This window comes from Rattus norvegicus, chromosome 18 (assembly GCF_021556685.1).
Source record: "Rattus norvegicus strain SHRSP/BbbUtx chromosome 18, alternate assembly SHRSP_T2T, whole genome shotgun sequence".
Lineage (NCBI taxonomy): Eukaryota > Metazoa > Chordata > Mammalia > Rodentia > Muridae > Rattus > Rattus norvegicus.
In genome coordinates, this window is record NC_141551.1 from 77860634 (window position 1) to 77886207 (window position 25574).

Sequence of the window (25574 nt, forward strand, 5' to 3'; positions counted from 1 at the left end):
ACAGCCATACATTTTCACAAAGAACCTCACCTCCCTCTTTTATATGCACACACACACACACTTGCCCATACATAAATACACAGACACGCTCTTACACATAATGTTAAAATAAAAATTTACAATCTTTGGGAAATTATAACTTCTCGTTGCTGATCTTTTAGCCGGATAAGCGCCAGCAGCTACATCTTTTTTTTTTTTTTTTTCAAATTACTTCTGCATGTAAGATTTCTGTCTACACTCATTGCCCTACAAAACCTGGATTATCCGTTCTGGACAGGGCTGAGTTTTGAGTTTCCCAGGACAAGTTCCAAGTCGACACATCTTCAGGACTTTATGTCTCTAAAGGATGTCTCCTCACCCATGAGAAAAATCCGATAGGCGTCGTTTTCAGTGCTGTTGTGCTTCACTGCAACTAAGCAAAAAACATCGACTGGGAATTTCTGTGCTTCAAAATACTCATTTGCTTAAAATACTGCTTGATTCGGGCAAAGAAAGAGGTAGCATTCTGGGTAATTACACGCTGAAAGGAAGCCATGTGAGTACTGAGCAAGTACCCTCGGAGTCCTCCTGTTCACGGCAGGGTGCGAACAGAGAAAACTGCACCATGCTAGCTCATCCTGAGAGCATCTCCTACTGCACATTTACAGGGGGAAAATAATCTATATTTTATCTGGAAAAAAAGTATAGCACAGCTCTAGCAATTAGATTACAGAAAGAAGAAACTCTTATGAAATATGTAATTGCATGTTTGCTGTAGAAATACAAAGCTACATTCGAATACCAAAATACATGTATATTTAATGTTCATTTATTGACACTTTTGAAGTCAAATCCTATTCTTGTCCTCTCTGCTGGAACGTGAAGTCGCTCCCTGTGTGTGACAAAAATATACTTTATCTTTTTGTTATTGTTTGAGTGCGGAATGTTCCCTGTGGGGTTGTGTATTTGAACACTTGATTCCCAGTAATGGTGTGGTGGTGAGGTGATGTGACCTGACAGGTTTTGGAACCTTTGGGGAAGGTTTGGCTGCCAGTGTGGGGACGGGGGTTGGGGTAGAGGGTTAGAGACTAGCCATGCTCCCAACCCTGAGCTCTCTGCTTCCTGTGTGGTCTACATGTGAGGATGCAGCCTCAACCTTCCACTGCCATTCATACCCTCTAATCCATGGCTTCCCCCAGGGGAGACAAGGACATCCCAGGCCACCAATAAGAGGTGTCATAACTACTTTGGCAACACCATCTATAATACAAATATGCTAATGTGATGAGACTTGGGGCCCTTTCAACATACAACCTGAAAGTATTCTAACCTAGTGATCATGAAACATGGGTGTGAGCACAGGTAGGCAAAGAGGAAAATGCAGCAGGGTCAACTAGAACACTTCCTAGGATGTTACCTGAGACACCCATCCATCCACAGGGCGTGGGGGTGGTCCAGTGGGGAAGCCCCAGGAACACAGCATTGAGCACTGGCTTGGTTCCAAACGGAAGCCTCAGGCTGGATGGTGCACAGAGACAAAAGTCCTTTACTTACAAGTCAGAAGCACTGTCCCCTCACATGGTCACCAGGCTGCTGCCAAGGACCTTGGCAATCCCGAGATGGCAAAGGAGACATCTCCATTCTCTTCAGAGCTGGCAGCCCTGGGCCCTTGGTGCTGAGGCCCAGTAGGTGGACAAGCACATATCCAAGTCCTCAGAGCTGAAGGCTCAGAGCTCCAGGCTTTAACAGCCATGTTTTAGGGCTCTGAGCACTCAGAGAGGAGGCACACTGCTCTGAGCTTCAACTGCCAGAGTCCTAGGTGCATACGCTGACAGGACCACTCCAAGGTGTGGTTGAGGAGAGGGTTTTTATTGTAGATGTGAGAGAGAGGACAGCCAGGAAGAGTGCAGAGCAGGGAGAGAAAGTAGTAGACCAAACATGGCCAACAGACTGGACTCAGCCATGAGAAGAAAGAGACCGGGAGAGAGCAAGACAGGAAGACAGAGAGAGTACAGACAAAGGAGACTAAGAGAGAGTGAAAAGGAAGAGGAGACCAAGAGAGTGCAGAGTCAAAACAGTAGGGTCATAGGGAATAAGAAGCTGGGAGAGAGGGAGCCCAGGAGCTGGAGACAGTTAGGGTCAGGAGGTAAGAGGTGAGAAGAACCAGGATGCCAACATGGACTCTGTAACAGGCTCTTGTGGTACGGACAGTGCCTGGAGTCCACCATAGCTTCGGTATGCTAATAGACACCGCAGATCGTCATTTATCCAGAGCTGCTTTGTTGTTGTTTTCTTTTCTTTTCTTTTTTATAGTATAAAATAGGGTTTATTCAGGACATGGGGTGGGGAGTTAAGAGGGTAGAAGGGCAGAGGGGGTGGGGGGGTAGAGAGAGACAGAGACAGAGAAACAAAGAGAGACAGAGAGAGAGAGAGGTAGATGAGTAGAAGAGTAGAAGAGTAGAAGAGAAGTAGAGGCCAGCCATGAGCAAGTGGAGAGAAACAGGGAGGGGAATGGGGAGAGAGGAAACAAAGGGGAAAGAGGCTTTGAACTTGATTCTAGTCATATAGCAGTTGCTGTAATCCTGAGCTTTCAGCATTACTAAGCAGCAGTGGGCAGTGGGCAGTGGGCAGCAGTGGGCAGCAGTGGGCAGCAGTGGACAGCAGTGAGCAGCAGTGAGGAGCAATGGACAGCAGTGAGCAGCGGTCTGCCTGGTTCAAACTGTGGGAAACTGAAGTACTCCAAAAGCCAAGTGACTTCCACAGACTGCAAAGGATGAGAACTCCTAAAAATAACAGACCTCTGACAAGCCCTTGAGAGAGATCTGGCTGTGGGAGGAAAACAAGCTAGAAAGGGCACTGTCCATGTACAATGGGAAGAAGCCAGAGAGAGCAGCACCAGTCACCCGATGTAGCCACCCCCCTCATTAAAAGGGAGGAGCTGCGCTGGGTTCCCAGGAAGAGAGAAGCCCAGCAGGGCATGTACATCCAGCTGCCGCTAAAACCCTGAGCAAAGCCAGAGGCGCTTGGCAGAGAAACTCAGAACAAAGCACGGGTGGGGAGAACAGTCACACAGACAGCCATTCTGAACCAGGAAACATGGGGAGTTCAAGATGTGTGACATCTGGAGACACAGACTCAGGACAGTACAGAAGCTTGCCCAGACAAGACAACGTAATGACAAAGAACAGAGAAAGCTGTACTCAATATGGCCACACACTTTTTTCGTAACTGGGCAGGAAGATATGGGGGTGGGGAAGTTCCTACCCCAACCCCTCTCCCCAAGCCCAGTCTTCAGGGTCCTAACAAAAAGTTTCTGTTTAAACTTAAAGAGGGCAAGAAATCTCAGTAGCCAAGCTATCCAGGCCAAGGAGTGGTCCTGCCTCACTGGCCCTTCATTGTCTCAGTCTCGACTCTGAGGCAAGTTAGTTGTACAGGTGTCAGAACCTCATAAAAAGGCAAATTCCCCCTCTTATGACTGCCTCCGGGCTCCAGGCTGTTCCTTCCCCCTGCAGGAGACTCCTAGGGAAATTCCCACTCCTTGGAGACTATTGTTTCAACAGTGTGAAAGGCAACGGAGGGTTAGGGACACAGGCGTCTTCTGATACCATCCTGCAAGGGAACAAAGGGAGAGGAGCATGGAGGGATTCAGCCTCAATTAAGTGGAGGGGGGAGGGTGGGGAAAGAGAATGTACGTATGAGAGATTGTGTGATTGTGTGTGTGACAGAAAGAATTTGTGTATGAGAGAGACAGTGTATGTGAGAGAGAGCAGAGAGCGTATGTGAGTGTGTGGCAGGGAGATAGAATGTGTGTACATGAGAGAGAGAAAGAGAGAAAGAATGTGTGTGAGAGAGAGGGGGGGCATACCCTATATGTGCAAGCAATTGTGGAAGCCGGAAAAAGTCATCAGTTCCCCAGAGCTGGAGTTCCACATGATTATTCGTCACCAGATGTGGGTGCTGGGAATGGAACTTGGGTCCTCTTGAAGGAGAGCAGAAGGTACATCTGAGTCATCACTGAGTCATCTCACCAGTTCACACTCCTTAGATCGTAGAGCCATCCCCACTACATATGATGGATGGGTCTCCTGGACCCTCCTGAACTCTCACCCAGGTGAGGCCTGGGTTGGCTAGGAAGATGTTGGAGCCAATCGGGTGAGCTCTTCTGAGCCTGGCTCTGTCAGATTTGCATCTACCTTCTGGGGAGCAGGAATCTCCCCATGCACAGAGACTGAGGCAGGAGGACTGCTATATGTCTACTGTCTCTCATCCTACGAAGGAGGCAGCTCCCTCTGCTCCAAGGTGATGTAGACTATTTAATCACATCGTGTGAACCCAGAGATTGTGACATTTACTGGGGGCGGGGGGGGGGGGGGGACTGTTTCTACATGTGGAGTGGTTCAGCTTTAGCACTCACCTTTAATCCCTCTGGCTGGAACACAGACACGCCCTTAGCACACACCTTGAAACCCAAACAACGAAGATAACGTCAGTTTGTAGGAAGAAGCACACACGTTTGAAAGTGATGCCTTAATCGAGTGGCAGAGAAAGTGATGAATCGCAGAAAGGTTGGACAGAATAGGATATGCTCAAAACTGAGAGAAAAGAGAATAAACGAGAGAGAGAGCAGAGCACAGAGGGAGGAGAGAGGCAGGAGGCAGTTTTTAGTGGGAGAGTTGTACAGAGATAAAACAAGAGAGGACAAGCTAGACACAGGTGAAGACAGAACAAGCCAGAGAACGAGAAGGAGTCAGAAGATTAGAACGTATTTATTGCCGGAGTTAGTTTGAGGACAAGCAGAGCAATTCAGTCAGAGGCCGAGAGAACCTAGATGGAGTCAGTCAAGGTGGAAGAAGACTTTGAGCCAGAGCAGCTGAGTTGAACCAGCCAGCCAGGAAGAACAGGAAAGGGTGAGCTTTTTCAGCAGTAAGTCTAGGAAGCTGAAAACGTTCTAGGCCTGGATTAGATTGTTCAGAGTCTAGAAGCTTCCAGGACCAGGCCTAGGTTAGCAAATGAAGCAGTGAGCATCCAGACAAGACAACTTCATGAGAACAAAATTTACATTACACCAAGAGGCCTCAGGAGGCCACTCCTCTGTCCCTAGTGCTGGCTTTCTCCCCAACCTGGATCTCCATTTTCCTTTCTGTGGTGTGGGTGTGGATCTGTCTTCAAAGGTCTTTTCCTCACCGGAGCTCCTGTTGTGCTGTAATCAGGGGGAGAATCGACTCCACGTGGGCCTGCTGTCTACACCACGGTGTAAGACAGACGTCCAGGAACAGGCGTATACTTCAGCACTTCCCCGTGCGTGGTTATAACATGTTCCAGGGCCCTGGCTAATGGGAACCCACATTCCCACCTGTCATGAAGAGTCCTTGGGGGGAAGCATAAGCAACAGCTACCCTCGAGTGCACAAGGTCCCGAGGACAAAGCAGAGAGCAAACCTACAGACGCTCACTCTCAGGAACCAACACATTTATTGGTTCTACTCACAGAGCAAGGGTGAGGGGTTACCAGCAGGAGCATGGGTGACCACAAATAGGCCACAGTGGAAAGTCTTCCCCCATCGCCATGTAGATAGAACCCCTTCTCAATTAACCTCCTCCAGTCTACATATTCTAGCACCCCTCATACACTCTAGAACCCCTCATACACTCTAGAACCCCTCATACACTCTAACACCCCTTATAAACTCTAGCACCCCTTATAGACTTTAGTACCCCTTACATACTCCAGCACCCCTTATATGCTCTAGCACTCCCTAGACCCTAAGGCCACAGAGTCTCCTGTAATTAGGGCAAAACAGCACCCGAAAGGGTTGGAGGAGTGACTGGAATTTCAGGTGAAAGTCCAGACCTCATCCAGTTCCTCAAAAACCAACATTCCAGAGGCCCCATCAGAATGGTCTCCTACAGCAGGCATGGGTACTGAGATGATCATGGAGACCATATGGCTCAGAGGACCCTGATCTTTGTTTGACACTACTCTACACATCTGAGAGGTCTATCCAGTGCCTTTAGAACAGACCTTAGTGACCTGACCTCCAGAATCCCATTATCCAAACCCATCAGCCTTTCCCACACCCTCTGCCCCCGCTCAACCTTGCTCCAGGCCTCCATGCATGTAAGTATCTGTCGATGATATTGTCATAGTCAGGGTTTCTAGTCCTGCCCAAAACATCAGGACCAAGAAGCAAGTTGGGGAGGAAAGGGTTTATTCAGCTTACACTTCCACATTGCTGTTCATCACCAAAGGAAGTCAGGACAGGAACTCACGCAGGGCAGGAGCTTGGAAGCAGGAACTGATGCAGGGGACATGGAGGGATGTTACCTACTAACTTGCTTCCCCTGGCTTGCACAGCTTGCTCCCTTATAGAACCCAGGATCACCAGCCCAGGGATGGCCCCACCCACTATGGGCCCTCCCACCCTTGATCACTAATTGAGAAAAAAATGCCCTACAGCTGGATCTCATGGAGGCATTTCCTCAAGGGAGGCTCCTTTCTCTGTGACAACTCCAGCTTGTGTCGAGTTGACGCACAAAACTGGCCGGTTGAGATAGTAAAGTCTTTAACTCTTACATTATGAAAGGCATTGGAAGACGGGCATTCTAAAACACAGAAGGTTAGAAAGAGGCATTCAGAGGTCCTGATCCCCACATGTCTCTGGGCCCAGATCTCACTGGAGCTTGCTGCCCACCACTCCTTCCTTCCATGGAAAGACTTCAGGGAAGAGCCAAAGTAGTTTCTCCAAAATGCTAGCAGCTAATAGTCTGCCTCCTCTCCCCCTGCCCTGGCAGCAATATCGTTCATCACGAATCCACGCATTAAAACTAATAATGTTACAGTGCTAGGATTGCCATCTTCAGCTGGAAATAAATTGCTGTTTTCCTGGAGTCAGGGGATGCAGACTCAAAAGCCTCCAAGCTCTAATCCCATTCGGCCATCTTCTGAGGCTGACATCAGCTGCGCTCTCTTTAGCCTGACACCATCTATCACGCAGGAGAACAGGGTGAGCATTTCATAACTGGCTAAGCTCGCATCTGCCAGGGTGGGTCTGTAGAGATGTATATCAAGGGGGCATGGCATATGAATTTCCACCACAGGCCAGAGACGATTAAATAATTTTTTGGTAAAACAGCATTTAAAATTTTGCTCTCATCCATATTTTTTCATAATAGTCAGCAGAAAATGGATTATAATTCTGCCAGAGAGGAATAACTTGGCATTTGAAAAGAGCCCAGTGACACACATTAGCACAGGAAGCTCATTAGACCCCGAGAAGGGGGAGGAGGGGATAGTCAGAGTCCCTCCGCACCAGGGCTTCATCTCTGGGATCCAGGAAATGTGGGGGGGGGGGGGTTGTTGTTGTTGTTGTTGCTTTTCTTTTAAGCATCCATGTTTCAACACAGAGGACAATTGACTCCTTCACATGTATACAGTGTAGGAAGCAAATGAAACCTGCATCTTAACGTCTGCCCAGCCAAAACACAAAGTTGCAAGTCAAATTTTGATTCCTCACAGACACGCAAATGAAAGAAGAAGCTTTGTGTTTCACTTCAGCTGTTGGCATCAAACTCCATGGTAGCCAAGGAAGTCAGTACAAACAGTTAGGTGACCTTAGGAAGCAGCATAACAGACGGACTTTACCAATCAGTCTGCCTGCCCTTTATCCCAGGAGGTCACCTAGTGCCCATGAGCTTGTCTGTGAGGTGTCTGTAGACGATTGAGATTGACACCTACCGTTGGGTGACTTTGAGGGAAGGGATAGGCATGAGTGGAGTGGGTAGGCCTTATCCCTTCAGCTGAGTTGTTAACTGCCAATAGAGGTTCCTGGAGAAGAAGGGGTTCCCCTTCAGAGCAGCTTACATTAGGACCCCAAGTTCCAGCCTCAGACATGGCCTGTGGGCTCTGCATTCATGGGGACCCCAAGTCATATGAGCTCAACCCTTATCCTCAAAACAGGTCTTTGGACATGTACCCAGGTGCCCAGGCAGGTGACTGCACCACGGCCTGCAGAGCTGGTCGACAGAACATGTATTGTGAAATGCGGTCGATGAACCTGCGCACCTCCCATGGCTCTGTTTCTCTAGAGCAGGGCTTCTCAGGGCTTCTCTCCGTTTGCAATCCCTTTTCCCCTGAGACATTATGTCACAATCCCAGATGTATAAGCAATTATAGCAGATATACTTGCCAAGCATTGACTTACACGAAGTCATAAAGTGACTCAAGTAGCAGCAGAGAGGGTTTTTTTTTTTTCTTTCCCTACCTATCAGGCTTCTTAGAGACACAGTTCCTGAATCTCCAGATACGAACTATGATTCGTGGGGCTCCTGTCCTGGACCCACCATATTCTTATACATCCCACAGTCACAGCCTGCTCACTACCCAAAGGCCTTCCATACAGGGTCCTCAAGAAAAATAACACACACACACACACACACACACACACACACACACACCACCCTGTAATCCAGGTGCACACACACATGCACACACACACACACACACACACACACACACACCACCCTGTAATCCAGGTGCACACACACACACACACACACACCATCCTGTAATCCAGGTGCACACACACACACACACACACACACACACACACACCACCCTGTAATCCAGGTGCACACACACATGCACACACACACACCACCCTGTAATCCAGGTGCACACACACATGCACACACACACACACACACACACCACCCTGTAATCCAGGTGCACACACACACACACACACACACACCACCCTGTAATCCAGGTACACACACACACACACACACACACCACCCTGTAATCCAGGTGCACACACACACACACACACATACACACACACCACACACACACACTGTGGTGGCTTGATCTATGAAACCTGTCCAGGAGGATCACCACAGATCATGGACAGTCAGGACTACAGAATAAGACTCTACTTCAAACTAAAAAGTAAAAAGTGGGGTAGGGAGGCTGGAAGAGATGGCTCAGCCAGGAAGTGCATGCTCGAGAACACAAGGCCCACGTTCACTGCCCAGAGTCTATGTACATGGTCATGCACACTTGTAATCCCAGCTGCGGAAGAGATAACAAGTGGGTTCCTGGGCTCACTGGCCAGCCTAGCATGCTATAGAGTTCTAAACAAGTGAGACAACCAGTCTGGAAAAAAAGATGTGGATGACAAGCCCTAGGAGTAACCCTGTGCAGTGGGTGTCTGGCCTACACACATACATGTGAACACATAAGCACACACATTCATGTGCACATATAAACATGCACATACATGTACACACATAAACACACATACATGTATACATAAACACATACAAACACACATACATATACACACACAAACACACACAAAGTAAAAGGAAGACTGGGGAAACAGTTTAAATGGAAGGGTGTTTGTCTGACCTACACAGGCCCTAGGCTCAACATCCAGTCTTGAATAAAACATCTGGGAAAGCAATCTTCACCAAGGCTTCATCCAGCAAAGACCCACAGCCTAATATGAGATGGATAGAGAACCCAAATTGAAGATTTCCATTGGATCCTTCTCCTTGGAACTTGGGGAACCCCTTGGAAGGAGGGGGGAAAGATTGTAGGAGCCAGAAGGGCCAAGGACTCCAAGAGAATACATCCCATAGAATCAAGTAAGCAGGGCTCAGAGGGGCTCCCAGAGACTGGGACAGCAGTAGCAGAGTCTGCATGGGTCTGCCTTAGGTCCTTGGCATGTAAGTTATGGTTGTAGCCTTGGTCTTCCTCTGGGACTCCTAACAGTGAGAGCAGGGTTGTCTCTGACTCTTTTTCCTGATTTTGGGACCCTTTTCCCTCTTCCTGGATTGCCTTACCCAGCCCTGATATGAGTATTTTGGCCTCTTCATACTGCAACTTTTAATGCTATGTTCGATTGATATTCCTCAGAGGCCTGCTCTTTTCTGAAGGGAAACAGAGGAGGAGCAGATTTGGGAAAGCAGGGAAGTGAGTGGGTGGGGACTGGGAGGAGAAGAGGGAGGGGAAACTGTGGTAGGGGTGTATTGTATGAGAGAAGAATGACAGGAAAAAAATATGGGAAAGGGGAGACTGCTTTTACACAACCCCAACCACGTGGTGTTACCATGGAGACAAGGTCACAGTTACACAGTGTACAGCTATTGCTACATCTTCCTTATTTTAGTAACTCTGTGGACAGAGTCTAGCTCTTAAGCCGGGTTGAATCTTCTGGTTACGTACAACCAGTTCTATATGTGCACACTCACCCCTAGAAACAGCAATGCCATCCAGATGAGCGGAACAAGACCCGGGGGTTCTTCACCTCCATCAGATCCTTTAATGGTGACAGATAGGGGCAAAACCTCTCTAGGTCCTTGGCTGGGGTGTAGTTCTTGGTGGAGCTCTTACCTAGCAGATGTGAGGCCTAGACAGCTTCCTTAGCACACTATGCATGCCCCCCACACACGGCATGCTCACACACACACACACACACTGCATGCTCACACACACTGCATGTTCACACACACACTGCATGCTCACACACTGCATGTTCACACACACACTGCATATTCACACACACTGCATGCTCACACACACTGCATGCATGCTCACACACACTGCATGTTCACACACACACACGGCATGCTCACATACACTGCATGCTCACACACACACACTGCATGCTCTCACACACACATACACACACTGCATGCTCACACAGACACATACAGACACTGAATGCTCACACACATTGCATGCTCACATGCACTGCTTACTCACCCACACTGTATGCTCACACACACATACATACACTGTATACTCTCACATACTGCATGCTTACACGCACTACATGCTCACAACACACACTCTCATGCTCACACACACATCACTGGGTACCATTTGACTTGCATAATCTAGCTGTGTGTTTATTATAATTAGTGTCGACAGTGTTTTATAAAATGCACTCGTGTAACCCGCGCCCTGAAGGCTATCAGTGTTTTCTAAACATCATATAACCTCATCCTTTTTCCCTTGGAGAAATGAGACTTAAAGTTCGAACCAAGAAGATGCTTGTGAATTTATGGACAGGGAGAAGCCCACCTCATTCCCAAATCGGTTTTTTGTTTGAGTAGTTAGTTGGTGGGTTTATTTTCCTCTCTTTGCTTTTCTAACGTGTGCCTTCAAGACCCCAGAGACACACAAGGGGCACAGGAGAAAGGGAGAACACTCAAGTTCCACCCAATGCTGGCTGAGCATCAGATTTTCCTGGGAGAACTCTGCCCTGCACCCTGTCCCCAGTGACGGACCCACTGTCCTCCAAACTGCTGGTGCAACCAGCTTGAGCCTTCATGTGGCATAAATAGCCTGAATTGATACACCTGTCCTCTAGGGGGCGCATGAGCCCCACAGGCCGGGTTTCCTGTCACAGTAACCTGGTGGTGAACTTGGGTACTATTTCCACCGCCAGCCTGGAGTTCTTCTGATATTAGAGCTGTTTGTAAGTGGATAATTGCCAGGCGAATGAGAAAGCCTCACAACTGCTTCAGACTCACATGGCCTGGGCTGTGGAAAGAGTGCAGCCACGTGGTAAGGAAGCAATTGTCTGGCACTGCAGACGGAGAGCCTGTGGCCCGGAGAGGAGCGGACCTTGCCTTGCCACACAGCCGCACAGCTTGGCTACTCTGGCATGGCTCACAAAGGTGAGGCTGTCCCCAGATGCAGAGAGCAGAACAGAGAACATCAGGCCAGAAAGGCAAGGGGCCCTTACGCAAGCAGGTTGCTGAGAGTTCCAGAGAGCCTAAGGAGAAGACTTCTCCAGGGGCCCCCAGATTACACTGGGTCACTGGAGTGACCCTTCTCTGGTGATTTTTTTGGGGGTGGGGGTGCTGAATCACAAGGATGGTCACACAACGACACCGGACATTTTCTGCCAAGCATGAGATGACCGGGAGCCAATCAGGCTGCTATGAGGTCAAAGCTGTCCCATTGGAAAGATCTTGTGTCCAGGTCCAGACCCTCCAAGGGCCACTAAGTTGGCCTGCATGGGGCCCTTGCACACACCTAGGTGCTGTTCTGAACCCACTGGCTGATCCGAAGTGCGCCTTGCTGGTCCCTAAGCTCAGGCTCCGCCCCTGAATAACAGCTTCAGTGCAGGGATGGAGAGAGTTAATGCCACAAAGCGCTAGGTCACGGGCAGGTGTTGGCTAAGCATGGGTTGTGACACGATTGCTTTGCTGTGGTTCCCTGGGGCTCAGTGGCAGGCCAGGCCCTTTGCCCTACCGGTTTCTAACAAGCTCCCCAAGCGCTCCTGTCCCCTTTCCTCCGTCTGGCCAGTTCCCAGGCTGTTTAGCACTCCTCAGCAGACTCTTGGGGCTCTGGAGCTCTGCCCTGCGGTGCAGACCCCGTTCTCTACGCACAGACAGCCTTCCCTGTGGCCAAAGTGCTTCACGTTCCTCCAGGGCCTTGTTTCCATGCTCAGTGAAAGTCAGTTTTTGCTGTTTGATTTTGCTGTTGTCGTCTTGCTCTGTTTTACTCAGTAAGTAAATAAGTGAGTGTCAGGAAAGCGTGAAATTCTTGATAATCAAGATCGACATTTAATAAAAACGTCTCTTTCTCTGTGGACCACAACAACCCCTCTTCAACATTGTGTCGTCCCCACTGTTCCGTTTAATCCTCTCACCACCTCTTCCAGCCCCCTCAACTCCCACACACCCGAGCTTGATGGACTGAAGAAACGACCAATGAACTGTGCCCACCACCTCCGTAGGTCGGGGCTTGAGAGCACAGTAAGCAGATGGCTCCTTTCTGCTCCGTGCTGTGCTGTCCGTGCTGTCCGAGCTCAGCTGGGAGAACTCAGAAGAGGGCGACCCCAAAGCAGACTTCCTGAAAGGCTTGTCCCCTCTCACAACTGGCAGCCTTTCCTGCAGCTGTCAGTGAGGGACGGGGTGTGCACGTAGCTACCCCATGATTCTGTCTGGGCTGCCTCAAACCTGGTGGCGCGGTTCCAAACATGACGGCTCTTCTGAGAAGCCTTGATGGCACGGCTGTGATCCAGTCTCCAGTATTCAGGGCCTTTGCCCTGAGGGCGTTGCTCAGAGATGGTGCATTTGTCTCCAGCGCAGAGACTTGCCTGATGATGGAAGAAATTCTAAAGCTTCTTCGAGGTTCTTGGGGAGGAGACAGACACTGTACCCCGACAGCCAGAGTGCCAAGTCACACAGGAAGACAGCAGAGTGCCGCTGGAGAGGGCGTTGGGCCTACTGCAGGAAACAAACTACCATACCAACTCTAACTTAAAGTTCTCTTGTGAGTGCTAAGAGGCCCAGGGGTTTCCAGAGGCCTGCTGAAAACCTCCAAACATAGTGAGGTGTCACACAGGAAAATCCAGAAATTAAAAAAAAAAAAAAAAAAAAAAAAAAACCAACGTTACCAACGTCCTGTGGAAAACATGAACACAGAGACTACTCCATGGACTTCTATAGGTTGTCGAGAGCCTTCGGGCCCTGTATATAACTACATGCTTTTGGTTTTGTCGATGAAACTGGAAAGCTATAGTTAAATGGAGATATTGTGTGTTTTATACCTTGTAAAATAAGAGCAGACTGATGGTGGGAACTGTTTTCTCTCAACCAGATGTCCCTGCCCCTGCCTTTACAAAAAGTGAGGCAACAGGGGTTCCAATGAGTGTGCACTTGGGTCTCAGCCCCACGTGCTCTCCTTGTTCGTGCCAGGCTTCCCTCAGGCTACCCTCAGGCTATGCTTTCTGCAAGCCGCTCACTGATTTTCTCACAGTCTGTGGACATGGCCAGTCTCCTCAGTTGTACGATAGAACACTTAGTGAGACCATAGACCGGCCCCAAGTCCATTCTCTGCTTCCTGAAGACCTCAAGCAAACTGCGAATCACAGACTGGGGGTGAAAGTGAAACCCAGTCCTTGCACAGTCAAAATAGATTATAAATGTAATTCTGAAAGGAAAACCAGAAAACTCAAATATGAGCACCCTGAGAAGTATTTAGGTCAGCTTTCTCCTGTGTACGTGGATGTAGCATATACATATCTGTGCGTGCATTGGTATTTGCATATTAAAATACCAATACCTCTTCCTCCTTCTCCCTCTCCTCTAATGCTTCACTTTACTCCCTTGAGACTGAGTCTCTCACTGAGTCAGAAACTCACTGTTTTGTCTTAACTAAGCTGGCTGGCCAGAGAACTCTGGAGATCCCTGTCTCCTGTTTCCCCATTCTCCAGGTACCTGCGATCACATGATCAGGGAGGCCTCAGACTCAGGCCCTCAAGCTTGCACACCAAGCACACCCTCCTCGGCCTTAATCTGTACCTGCATTTACCATGATGCAGTTGGAGTCCCAACTCCACCAGCATGTGCTAAGTGCAGAAGCCTATGCTGCCTGCTGAGGTGTGAGATGTTGGCAGATTGTGTGGCTACCTTATCCTCCAATGGCCTGAGGTTTTGTGGGAGAAGGAGGTAACTGTGCTGTGTACCATGGCTCCTTAAAAATACCAAAGACAACAGGAGGCATTGCCACCTCTTGTCAAAAAGCAACTATCAGTGAATTTTGCTAAGGGTAAAAGTTGACTCCACCGTGAGACTTGCTTTACCTCTCCTGGTCTTGTGTTTTTTCTTTAACCAGCAGGGAAGGAAGCTACTAAGCCATGGCCCTTCAAATACTGACCAATGGCCCTATTAGTTAACCTATTCCACACAGATTCTTTCTATGAAAGTATGGAATTTGAGTAGCTGGTCTCTTATCTACACATGCATTTATCCCCACAGACGCCATACAGGCAACAGATCATAAATCTTTTGCAAAGGGTCTAACAGGGCAGTCATGCCTGCCACCCCGAGAGAACCTTGTTTCTGGAAATAAGCAGAAGCCTCAGAGGACAGGAGGCTGCTGTTTATCATTGTGACTAGGCAGCTCTCTGAAGCCTGAATTGATTGACACCTTCAGTAGGGGGAGGATGCTGGGACACATCTGGTTGCTGACATGAAGTTTTGATGCATGGAGTTTGGGAACTAACATTCCAACATCCTCTGGTGTCCTGGGTACCAAGGGTGACCTGAGCAGCTGAGAGCATTATGTAATCACTGGCCTGGGTGACCCTCTTGCTTAAAACAAGCTTCCGGTCACTCTGTCTTAGGTTGAACCAGCACCTTTTCCCTGCCTTCCTATCCTTACCTCCAAACCCCAGAACCTGCATGCCCACCACACACACACACACACACACACACACACACACACACACACACACACTCACCACAGGCCTCCTAGGTAAGGGCCAGCTAGGTGTATCTAGACTGCTGTGGAAATATTGGCCTTAGGAAGTGGCATTTGGGCACAGTCACTAGATTCCCCACCTTCCAGAGGATATGAAACTCCCTGAGAGTCAGCTCTGAGTCTGCCTGCCCTCTGCTCACCCTTGTATGCATGGTATGTGCCCCCAGGCCGTCTGAATAATTCCCTAGTATGATTTCTCTCATGAAGAACTGGAGACTTACTCAATGTGGTCCCCATCCACTAGCCCCTCCCACATACCCAGAGCCAAGCTGATAGAGTCAAAAAAAAAGCCATGTGATAGCCAGGAACATGTGTCCAAGGAAGCAGCGTCTACACAGAGGGTTCCTGAGTGGCAGAGCGGGGGAAACTTCCTTGCTGGAATCCTGAGGCCACTTCGTGACAACAGGCATCTAAGGCCCTCCAGCCAGCACCCGTGGTCTCAGCTCCAGCTTCAGGCCCAGAACACACTGGAACACCTCAGGCCTAATCAGGGACAGGTTCCAGGGCTCAAGGTATCCCGTGGTTCTCTGGGCGATGCCTTTTAGACCTCTCTGAGAGGTCCTACTCTTCAGATTTCTAAAGCAAAAAAGTCGGGAGAGCAGCGGTGAGGAGCGTAGGGCTGTGACGAAGAAAGCCCCGCCCCACCGCTCCCAGGGCTGCCCTGCCCCTGGGTCCCCGCGTGTCCCCCGCCCTCCCAGTGGCGTGCAGTTACCTGCTTCCAGGCAGGGGGAGGCGGGGCGGGAGCGGGGTGCTCGCCCGTCCCCCGAGCAGCCGCTGTCAGTCAGCGCCGCTGCGCGCCAGCGAGGACGAGCCTCTGGCTCAGGCCGCCAGAGTCTCGCGACCCCGGAACGCAGTACTCGTGCCCCAGCGACCCCGAGCCCAGCGTTGGGTTCCTTCTGCTGGGCTCCCGGGCCCCACTTGGCGTCCGATCCGCAGGCAGCACCGGTAAGTGATCATTAGCTGGGACGCGTGGAGCGGCCCTGGTGCCTTTGTCTCGGGGCCCCTGCGAGCGGGAGACCCCAGTACGGAGTCAGACTCCCAGAGAGGCGAAAGAGGGGGCACCCCGTGAAGACAGCAGAAATCTATTTCCCCTTTTTCTGGGCCAGGAGCGCCTGGGTCACACCTGACCAGAGGTGCAGGTGGCCCGGCAGGTGGCAGCTAGGCGACCTCCGGGACCCGACACCACGTCGGCAGCCCGGATCTTTCTTAGAAAGGGTGGTCGTGAGTATAGACTCAGGTCCACACCAGTGGAGACTGGAAGCCTAGGGGTATACGGGGGTGGTTCCAGCCAAGCTTTGAGACCCCGGGGTCGCTGAAACTCTTGAGGCCTAGGCACGGCGGGGGGAGGTGGGAGGAGGAGTTTAGGGGGAGGAAGTGACTTCTGTCTAGAGATACAGCCCTCAGCTACGGAGAGGGGGTCTGATGGGCTCTGAGGGACACTAGGGGTCCATCCAAGCCTGAGGTGCCTGCTGATCACATACCTGCTGCCCAGCGGGCGATCCCTGCCCTGCCCTTCCCCATGAGGAGAAGCAGTTTCCCTTTGAGCAGAGGGCGGCGACGACAGGCACTTGTCCAGGCTTCCGCCTTTCTTCTGGGCCTGTCTCAGGCTCCTGGGCCCTTGGACACCGCGCGCAGCCCCCAACCCACCCGCCCACCCGCAGCCACCTGCTGGCACTGGCACTGAGTCCCGCCTGGCCCGATCTTCCCGCGGTAACTTGATCTCCTGGTCCTGAGAAAGCGCGGGGTCCCAGTGGCCCCCCGGGGGACAGTCCTCCGGTTCTGTTATGATTTGTTGTAAACTCTGGTTTTGAGGGCACTGAGTACCGCGCGACCCCGCTTGGGATTTTGAAATGGTAGTCCAGCACCCTGGTTTGGAACATAGAGCAAGGGCTGGACGAGAGTTCGGTTCTCCGAGGATCAGATCTCCTTGCTGTTTGCCAGCAGGACAGCTGCTGGTCCACACAACACACCAGAGTGGGTCTGCGTGTTGGGGAAAGTCTTGGAACTGGGGGTGGGAGACAAACATCAGACAGACGTCATCTCTGCCTGCACACACACAACTAGAACGACTCTTTCCGAGGAAGAAAACCTTAGTGAGGTCTCACTTAAGAACTGTGGTTTTGGAGAGTCTTATCTAGCTTCGTTCAAAGGACCACCCACTCACTATCCATGGCTCTCGAAAATAGTTTACCCTGCCAACACCTCTGGGGTGGGGGTGGGCACCTGGGGTCCTGGGACGAAGCCATCCCAGGCCAGAGGACCTGAGAAACGGAGGCCGGTAGTGTGCGCTCAGAAAACTAAGTGTACAGGTGCACACCAGCCCAGCTCGTGTAGCCATCCAACCGCTAGATTCTCAGAAAGCCGAGAGAGAAAATACAGTTTAAACGAACCATGAACATAAGATGCAGATTCTAAGGATTTAATGTTCCAACGTGACTACTTTTTATCAAGTTGAGATAAAAAAAAAAAACCTAGTATGTTCAAATCCATTTTGTAATTCCATTTAATGCCTGTCTAGATGTAGAGTGTTGGTTCTTTGTGGAAATGGTGTGTGCGTGTGATTTCTTTTTTTAAAAAAGAGATGTGTGAACACAGAAAAAGAACACAGCCCCATCTTTGAAGGATGTTCGGATTTAGACTGATTCTGGGGTGCTGGGGCTCGCTTTGTTGCCTCTTCGGGTTCTTTGTGATTTTAATCTTTAGATTACATTTATTTATCTACATGTATGTGTGCACGAACATGTGTGTGGAGGTCAGAGGATGACTTGCAAGGAGTAAGCTCTCCTTCCACAGTGTGGGCTCTAGGGACCAAATTCAGGTCATTAGCCTTGATGGCAAGAGCTCTACCCCGGGACCCATCTCACCGCCCCCTCTCTGCCCCCCTCTCCGGGTTCTTTCAAACAAAGCCAGCAGCTGCCTTCCCAATAGCAGGTGGTAGTGACTGGCCACTCGCTAACCACTAGGCTCCCTGCCGAGAGCAGCTAAGGACTGCATTTACTGCTTAACGGCCCTGGAAGAGCCCATCCCCCTTCATTACATTCATTGCCTTGAAGAGACAGAAGGAAGGTGCCTCTGTGAGGTTGCCACCTGGGCCCATTTGTCCCCTCAGGCCACTTGAAGGTACCCTCTTCCTTTCTTCTTGAATATCTACCACTCTGAGCTAGAAAGAGAGATGGTTCTGTGGATGAAGATGTCTGACTGCTCTTGGGGAGGGCTGTAGTTTGGCTCCCAGCCCCCACCTCAGTTGGCCCACAGTTGATTCTAACTCCAGCTCCTGGGAATCCAGCACCATCAACTGGACTCTGAGGACATCAGCGCTTAACACGCACATACCCGCACACAGACGTACATACACACAGTACCAAAAACAAAATGTCAGCCTGCCACTAGCGCACGGCCATGCCCCATTAAAACGTCCAGTTTCCATCTCCAGCTGCCTGAGCCCAGGGACACCCAACCTTGTTGATATCCCTTGGTCGCTTTCCTCCCTTTACTGCTGTCAGTGAAGAGGAAAAGCAAGTGTCCTGTGGGTCAGCATTGCTCTGTAGAGAGGAGCTCTTGCCTGTCCCTTTGAGTGTACTAGGGGAGGTCTGGAGGGAGAGGTAACACAGCGGGAGCCCCGTGCCTACCAAGCAGAAATGACCAACTGCTAGAGCCTTCTCCCAGGAAGGTTCTCTTTGTGGAAATCTGTGCTGGGAAGACTTGAACCTTGGAAACAGTCAGCCGTTGAGGCCTGTTAGCCATCCAGTTTGATCCTTTTGGAGGCAGCAGCTCCAGCACATGGGAGCCTGCCTGCGCTTAGATCAGGCTGACAAACAGGTAGCAGGACTCTCAGGGGCGCCCCCCACCCCCACCCCAACCCCCACCCCCAGGCTGCTGAGGGCAGGGCTTTCTTCTCCAACTGCTTCTGCTGGCTACTCAGAAGATTTAAAGATGTGGTTCCACGGTTTTGAAGGTTCTTCTGCTCTGGGTCTTGTAAGCAAAACTGAGAAGCTCTGGGGTCAGTATTATAAAAATGAGAGAGGGGGAGGGAGACAGAGAGAGAGGAAAGGAGAAGAAAGTCAATGGGCTGTGGTGTACTTCAGCTGGTAGAGCCTTGCTTAGCAAGCACAAGACCCTGGGTTGGATCCCCAGCAGCCTGGTACCCCAACACTTGGGAAATGAAGGCAGGGTGATCAGAGTTCAAGGTCAACCTCGGCCCTGTAGGCCAGCTGAGCAACTTGAGGCACGAGACTCCGTCTCTAATAAAAGACAAAAATAAATAAAAGAGATGTCTGAAGAACAGAATGAACACAGCAAGCTCAACTTCTGGGACACATGACAGTAGATGTGTGACTGGACACTCTGAGGTCTAAGAGATCAACCCCAAACAGATTAATAAGGTATGAAAAGAATTTCAGCCCACAGCTAATCAGGGGAAAAACTAAAGCAGTGATAAGATACAGTTTCCCGTTCCTAATGCCAGGGAAAATTCTTAGATCCTGACTGTGCCAAGTATGAAGGAAGACGTGGAGAGAGGGACTCGCATTAGCGATTGGATGTGTGAGCAAGAGATAAATGTTTTACTGGATGACCCAGAAAAGCTGACGTTGGATATGCCCAAAACACACTCTCCAGAATAGAGCCCTAACCTTAACCCTAACCCCAACCCCAACCCCAACCCTGACCCTAACCTTCAGAATGACGCACAAGATCGTGTGTATTCAGCTGAGACAATCTGTTAAAGTTTTCTGTTTGGGGATAATAGCAGCCCTATTGTAACTACAAGGTATCACATAGAGAGCTGGGGCTGGAGTGGGTGGATGTGGCTGTAACATTCAGGAGGATGGTGAGTTGCCCACAACTCCCTGGGCTACATAGTGAGACTCTGTCAGAAAAGAGTGAAGAAAAAAAAAACGATGAAATGAAGGGAGAGAGGGAGGGAGGGAGGGAGGGAGGGAGGGAGGGAGGGAGGGAGGGAGGGAGGGAGAAGGTAGAAGAAAATAATACAGAACTTACTCACGAACACACCCCTTGCCTTGTCTCCCCAACGATAACATCTTCCAGACTACAGCACAGGACTCAACCAGGAGTTTAGCTTCGACACCAACCATTAAACTTCCTCAGACTGCATGCTCCACCGGTTCCCACACCAACACCCCTGTGCCCCCGTCTCCGTGTCTCTACATCTAGCTGTGTCTGTCTCTGTGTGCCTCATGCCTGTGTCTGTGTGTTTGTATCTGTGTGCATCTGTGTGTGTGTTGTGTCTGTCGGGATGCATGTGGTGTCGCCGTGTAGAACACCTGACTGCTAACACCATCCAGGAGGAGCCCCAGTGCCATCTCTGTCTGCAAGCCCCCACGCTGTTCTTCGTGGGTGAAGCCAACTTCATTCCCCTCCCTCAGTGCAGGCTGTTCCTCCGTTTCTCTGGCGCTGTCGTCTCTGTACAAAGGCATCGATGTGGTGCCTCCTGGCTCAGCAGTTTCCCTCAATTGGAGTTCCACCATCAATCACACGGGTGCTTGAGTGCTCATGCCATGATGTATTCTGTGTTGTTGCTGTGGCCTTCCGGGTGCAGATGCTCCCCTGTCCAGACTCCTTGGACAAAGTGTTTGGGTCCTTTCAGAATGGAGTTACTGCGCACAAACTGCGCCGAACGTCCACCATCGCTTGTGTGAACGTAGCTTTCATACCACTGGGATAAACGCCCGAGAGTGCAGCTGCTGGAGCTCGTGGTGATCACCTGTTTAATTGTCTAAGGGATGGGCATCTCATTCCCAGGATGCTGTGACATTCCACATGCTACTCAACGCTGTCTGAGAGCGCGGATCTCACACACATTCAGGATTGTCACTGGTTTGGGGTTTACTTTGCTGTTCTGACATACAGACGGGACAGTCCAGGGTGGCTGTGACCTTGTCAAAGATCAAGTGTATGCATTCGCCATCCGCAAGTCCTTCGTCAAAGGGGCTCCTTGTTTCTTTCCCTCGCTGTTTGGATCAGATGTGTTGTTTCTATTACTGCTTCCTTTGGCTCTCTCTTCTGCTGTGGAGACCGTGACTTCTGGCTCCTTCCTGACAGTTTCGCCAGCGTTCTCGTCTCCTCCACAGGATTGCTCAGAGAGAAAGTTGGCTGTGATCATTGCTATGTGCAACTCGGGGAATTCCTTTTCCCTTTAGTGGTTGGCAGGTTGGGGATTTCTGTTCCTTTGTTGTGTTTCTGATGTAAAGCCTTAAGATTTATTCACTTTGCAGGGTAGGGTAGTATGTACCTTTAAACCCAGCACTTGGGACGCAGAAGCAGGGGGACATCTGTGAGCTGCAAGTCAGCCAGAGGTGCACAGTGAGACCTTATCTCCAGACAAAGAAACGGAAAGGAAGAAGCCAGAGACTTACCTACCTGTCTCAGGCCTAGAGGCCCCTTCGCTTCTCTTTTTTTGTTTCAAAGACCAGGTTTAGTTTCTCATTTCACACTTTAGCCTGCGATCCGTCTTTAGTAACTTTTGTGTAAAGTATGAAGTTTAAGCAGAGGCCTTTGTTATAGTACCTTCCAGGTTTAATGAAAAACTGAAAACATAAGCCAGGCAGGGTGGCGCACGGCTTTAATCCCACCCAGCACTTAGGAGGCAGAGACAGGCGGATCTCTCTAAGTTATAGGCTAACCTCTTCTTCATAGTCAAGTTCCAGGTTAGCCAGGGCTACAGAGTGAAGCCTTGCCTCACAAAGAAAATAAAAGACAGACAAGCAACGGAAGAAATGTTTTTGTGTCTTTATCTTGTCATGTTGTTTTGGCTAGACCCTTGAGTGCTGTGCTGAATAAGATTCGCAGGACTGGCCGGAGAACAGAGCGGTCTGTTTCCTTTGATTCGTTATTTGTAGGAGCAGAAACTGTCTACCTCTCAGCTGTGCACATCCTTCTGGCTTAAGTAAGGTGAGGCTTCTTGGTGCTCTCACTCACACTGCATAGCAGCCCTGCAAATGTGTGTCCCACCTTTGGGAGAGCCAAGTGACAGTTACCCTTTCAAACCTGGGGAGATGAAGCCTATCTAGAGACTTTCCTGTGGGATTTGTTTCCCCTCTGCTCTTCTGACCTGGAAACCTGGAGCTCAAGAAGTCAACACACACACACACACACACACACACACACACACACACACACACACACACGCATGCACACACACGCGCACACACACACGCACACACGCACGCACGCACCCTGCCCATGACTTGGATCATCTTTCCTCCACATTAGGGACGGTATTGCCATTCTCTGAGCGCAGTCCCTGCTCTGATCACAGCCCTGTCTTCTGGTGAAGAAGGGACCGACCGGCCTGCCCTCATTGTGTTTCTCTTCTGGGGTTGTCTATAACCACCTTTTGCTGAAAATTCTTATTAAATGCCTCGCCTGCAGCCTTCTCCCTGGTACGTTCTCGCACAGTCCTGATGACTGGGCCAGGAATGCAGCCTTTGGACCACTGGTCTAACTAAAAAGAGGAAATGTATAGACACGACCCACGCATCCAGCTCTGTTCAGCTGATCTGAATGATTCCACATGAGCTCAAACGCTGTCTCAGTGTCATTAAGACACGCTTTGCGTATCCCTACAGAGTGGAATTTTTGTAGAAGTGTTGATGTAGTGGTTGGTAACATATTATGCTAACAATGTATTCGCATTTCTGACATTCATTTCCGATTCTCTATCCATACTTGGTCAATATTGCCTATCCATGCATTGTTGCTGTAACTCACGGGGCACAGTGTGGGTAATCACACCCTTTGATTCCTCATTTGCTTGAGGGCTACGCAAAGCCGTTAGCTAAAATTACAGAAGCTCACTCCTGGTTTGCAACAGGACAGCAAAGGCACAGTTCCTTTATGGAGGGCCAGCTATCTTCTGGACACGGTGCAGTGTATCTCAGGTTGCATAGAGGGAAAGTGGATGGAGTTCTTGCCTTTGGATGATTGTGGTTTTCTTAGGAAACTTAGAAGCTCAGGAACAAGTTTCCCAAAGCAAAGCACTTGCTGACCTCCCTGCAGCGTGTTCAGACTGTCCCCCATGGGGCTTCTAAAGCAGAAGGACTGCTCTGGCTTCTCAGGGACTGAGGCTACTGGCCTACACCCCAGGTCCAGCCTTCAGCAGACACCAGCTGATGATGAACCGTAGGTTCATGCCCTCTGCTCCTCTCCATGGACTCTCCAGGTCTGTTAGCCTCCAAGAGTCCCCTCATGAACATCCTCAAGCTCATTCTGGGACTCCTAGTTCATTCCTGGCAGAGATATGGTGGCTTCATGTCCCTGTTTCTAGGCTGCATTTGTAGGGTGGCTCTTGTGGGATGGAAATGCAGTTCAGTCGGTACAGTGTTTGCCTTAAATGGGTGAGGATCCATCCTCAGTACCACAGGTATTGTATGGTGCTAAAGGTCTGTAACTCAGCCCTCAGACATGAAGGCAAGAGGGTCAGAGGTTCAAGGTCATACTCTGCTACACGGCAACTTCAAGGCCAGCCCAGGATACAAGACGCTTTTGCCCGCAAAGGAAGAGAGAAATGCGGCCATTTCCCTGTGTTCCCACACACACACACCATTCTGGAACAGTCCATGTGTTTTACTCACTACAGCATGAACCACCGCAGAGCCCTGGTATCTGCTGCATAAGCAGGTGGCCTTGCTACATTTGATCTCGCCCTACAGAGGATGCCCAGCAAAAGCCTGCACTATACAGAAATCAGACACCTAAACCTGCCTTCTGCCTCTAGAAGCCAGAAGAAGGTTTAGGGCACAGTCTGTCACCTTAAAAGACCAGGCACATTAAATCAATGGTTAAAAATTCCAGAGTGTAGGAAAAGATGATTCTCTCATATTTTAGGAGGTAGATTTCCTTTTTTTGTTGTTGGATTGAGTTTTGTGGTGGTGATGGTGGTGTGTGTGTGTGTGTGTGTGTGTGTGTGTGTGTGTGTGTGTGTGTTTTGTTGTTGTTGGTGGTGGTGGTTTGTTTTGTTTTGTTCTTGAGATTGGCTCTCATGTAGTCTAGGTTGACTTCAAACCCACTATAGAGGAACAGGGGTAAGGATGGGGATGGCCTTGACCTCCTGATTCTCCTTGCTACTGCCAACTTTCAAGTGCTGGGATTACAGGCATGTGTTACCATTCTCCTGTGTGCATGTGTGTATGTGTGTGCGGTAGGACAGCATGCATGTAGGAGTTGGGGTGTACATGCATTGGGTATGGGAGTGAAAGGTCTGGGGGAGGTTCTTGGGGTGCCTGTTTGTGGAATGGGGGGCAGTACTGCTGGTCGTTTTTATTTCGAGGTCTGACGACAATAGCCTTGGGGTGTCCTGAAGCGTAGCGTGAACACTAGCTGAAACTGCTGTCCTAGGGATAGCAAGAATATACACCAGATGTCAGAAACAGGCGTGGTGCATGCACCGCATCACATGTCACTGCACACGGCAGTGTCTGAAGCACTGAGCTGTACAGGGAGATGGCGGTTCTAATTAAATTATCATCTCCATGTGTCCAGGCCTATTGCTGTAGAGAGGAGGATTTAAAGCAGACGCTAAAAGCCAGCCCTGCTTGCTTCCAGACTGTTAGTTGTCAACTGTTAGAGACGGGGAGGTCGGACACAGAAATGCAGAGATCAGGGTAAGGTCTGGAGGCAAGTAAGTAGATTAGATAGATAAAGAAATCACGGGTAGAATAGATAGATGGATGGATGGATAGATAGATAGATAGATAGATAGATAGATAGATAGATAGATAGATAGACAGAGATAGAGATAGATAGATATTGATAGATGATAGATAGATAGATAGATAGATAGATAGATAGATAGATAGATAGATAGATAGATAGATATTGATAGATAGATGATAGGCAGATAGATAGATGGTAGATAGATAGATACACACACACACACACACACACACACACACACACACACACACACCAGAGTAGACAGATGACAGAGAGATGAATACGTAGGTAGAAATAAGATGATTGACAGATAGGTAATGAAAATGAATAGAAGATAGATATAGATTAATAGATAATAGATCGATCAATAGATAGATAGACAGGCAGACCGACAGGCAGACAGACAGACAGATAGACAGATAATGCACACACACACACACACACACACACACACACACACACCCCCGATACCTCACCGAGCCCCAGTCTTCAGGACGTCACTGACTGGTCCTCCCCACACAGGTAGAGTTTTCAAGACTCGGCCTTCATCCCACATTCAGAGGTTTGCACTTGACCTCTTTCTACTGAACTAACCTAAGTACTGGGAGCCAGAGGGCTACTCTGAGGCCTGAGGGCTG

At 49.7% G+C, this 25574-nt stretch overlaps 1 protein-coding gene across 11 annotated transcripts in view; it reads left to right on the forward strand.

Moving 5' to 3' along the window:
* The first annotated feature begins 15997 nt into the window (after nt 1-15997).
* The window catches only part of Mbp (myelin basic protein), a 110656-nt gene continuing 101079 nt past the window's right edge, over nt 15998-25574 (forward strand). For 10 of the 11 annotated variants that reach the window (XM_087592117.1, XM_087592125.1, XM_087592119.1 and 7 more), the window contains exon 1: nt 16044-16209. The gene's annotated coding sequence lies outside the window, so the exon portion shown is untranslated. Of the gene's footprint in view, nt 16210-25574 lie in introns of all 11 variants that reach the window. The other variant, NM_001025289.1, reaches the window with a different exon arrangement.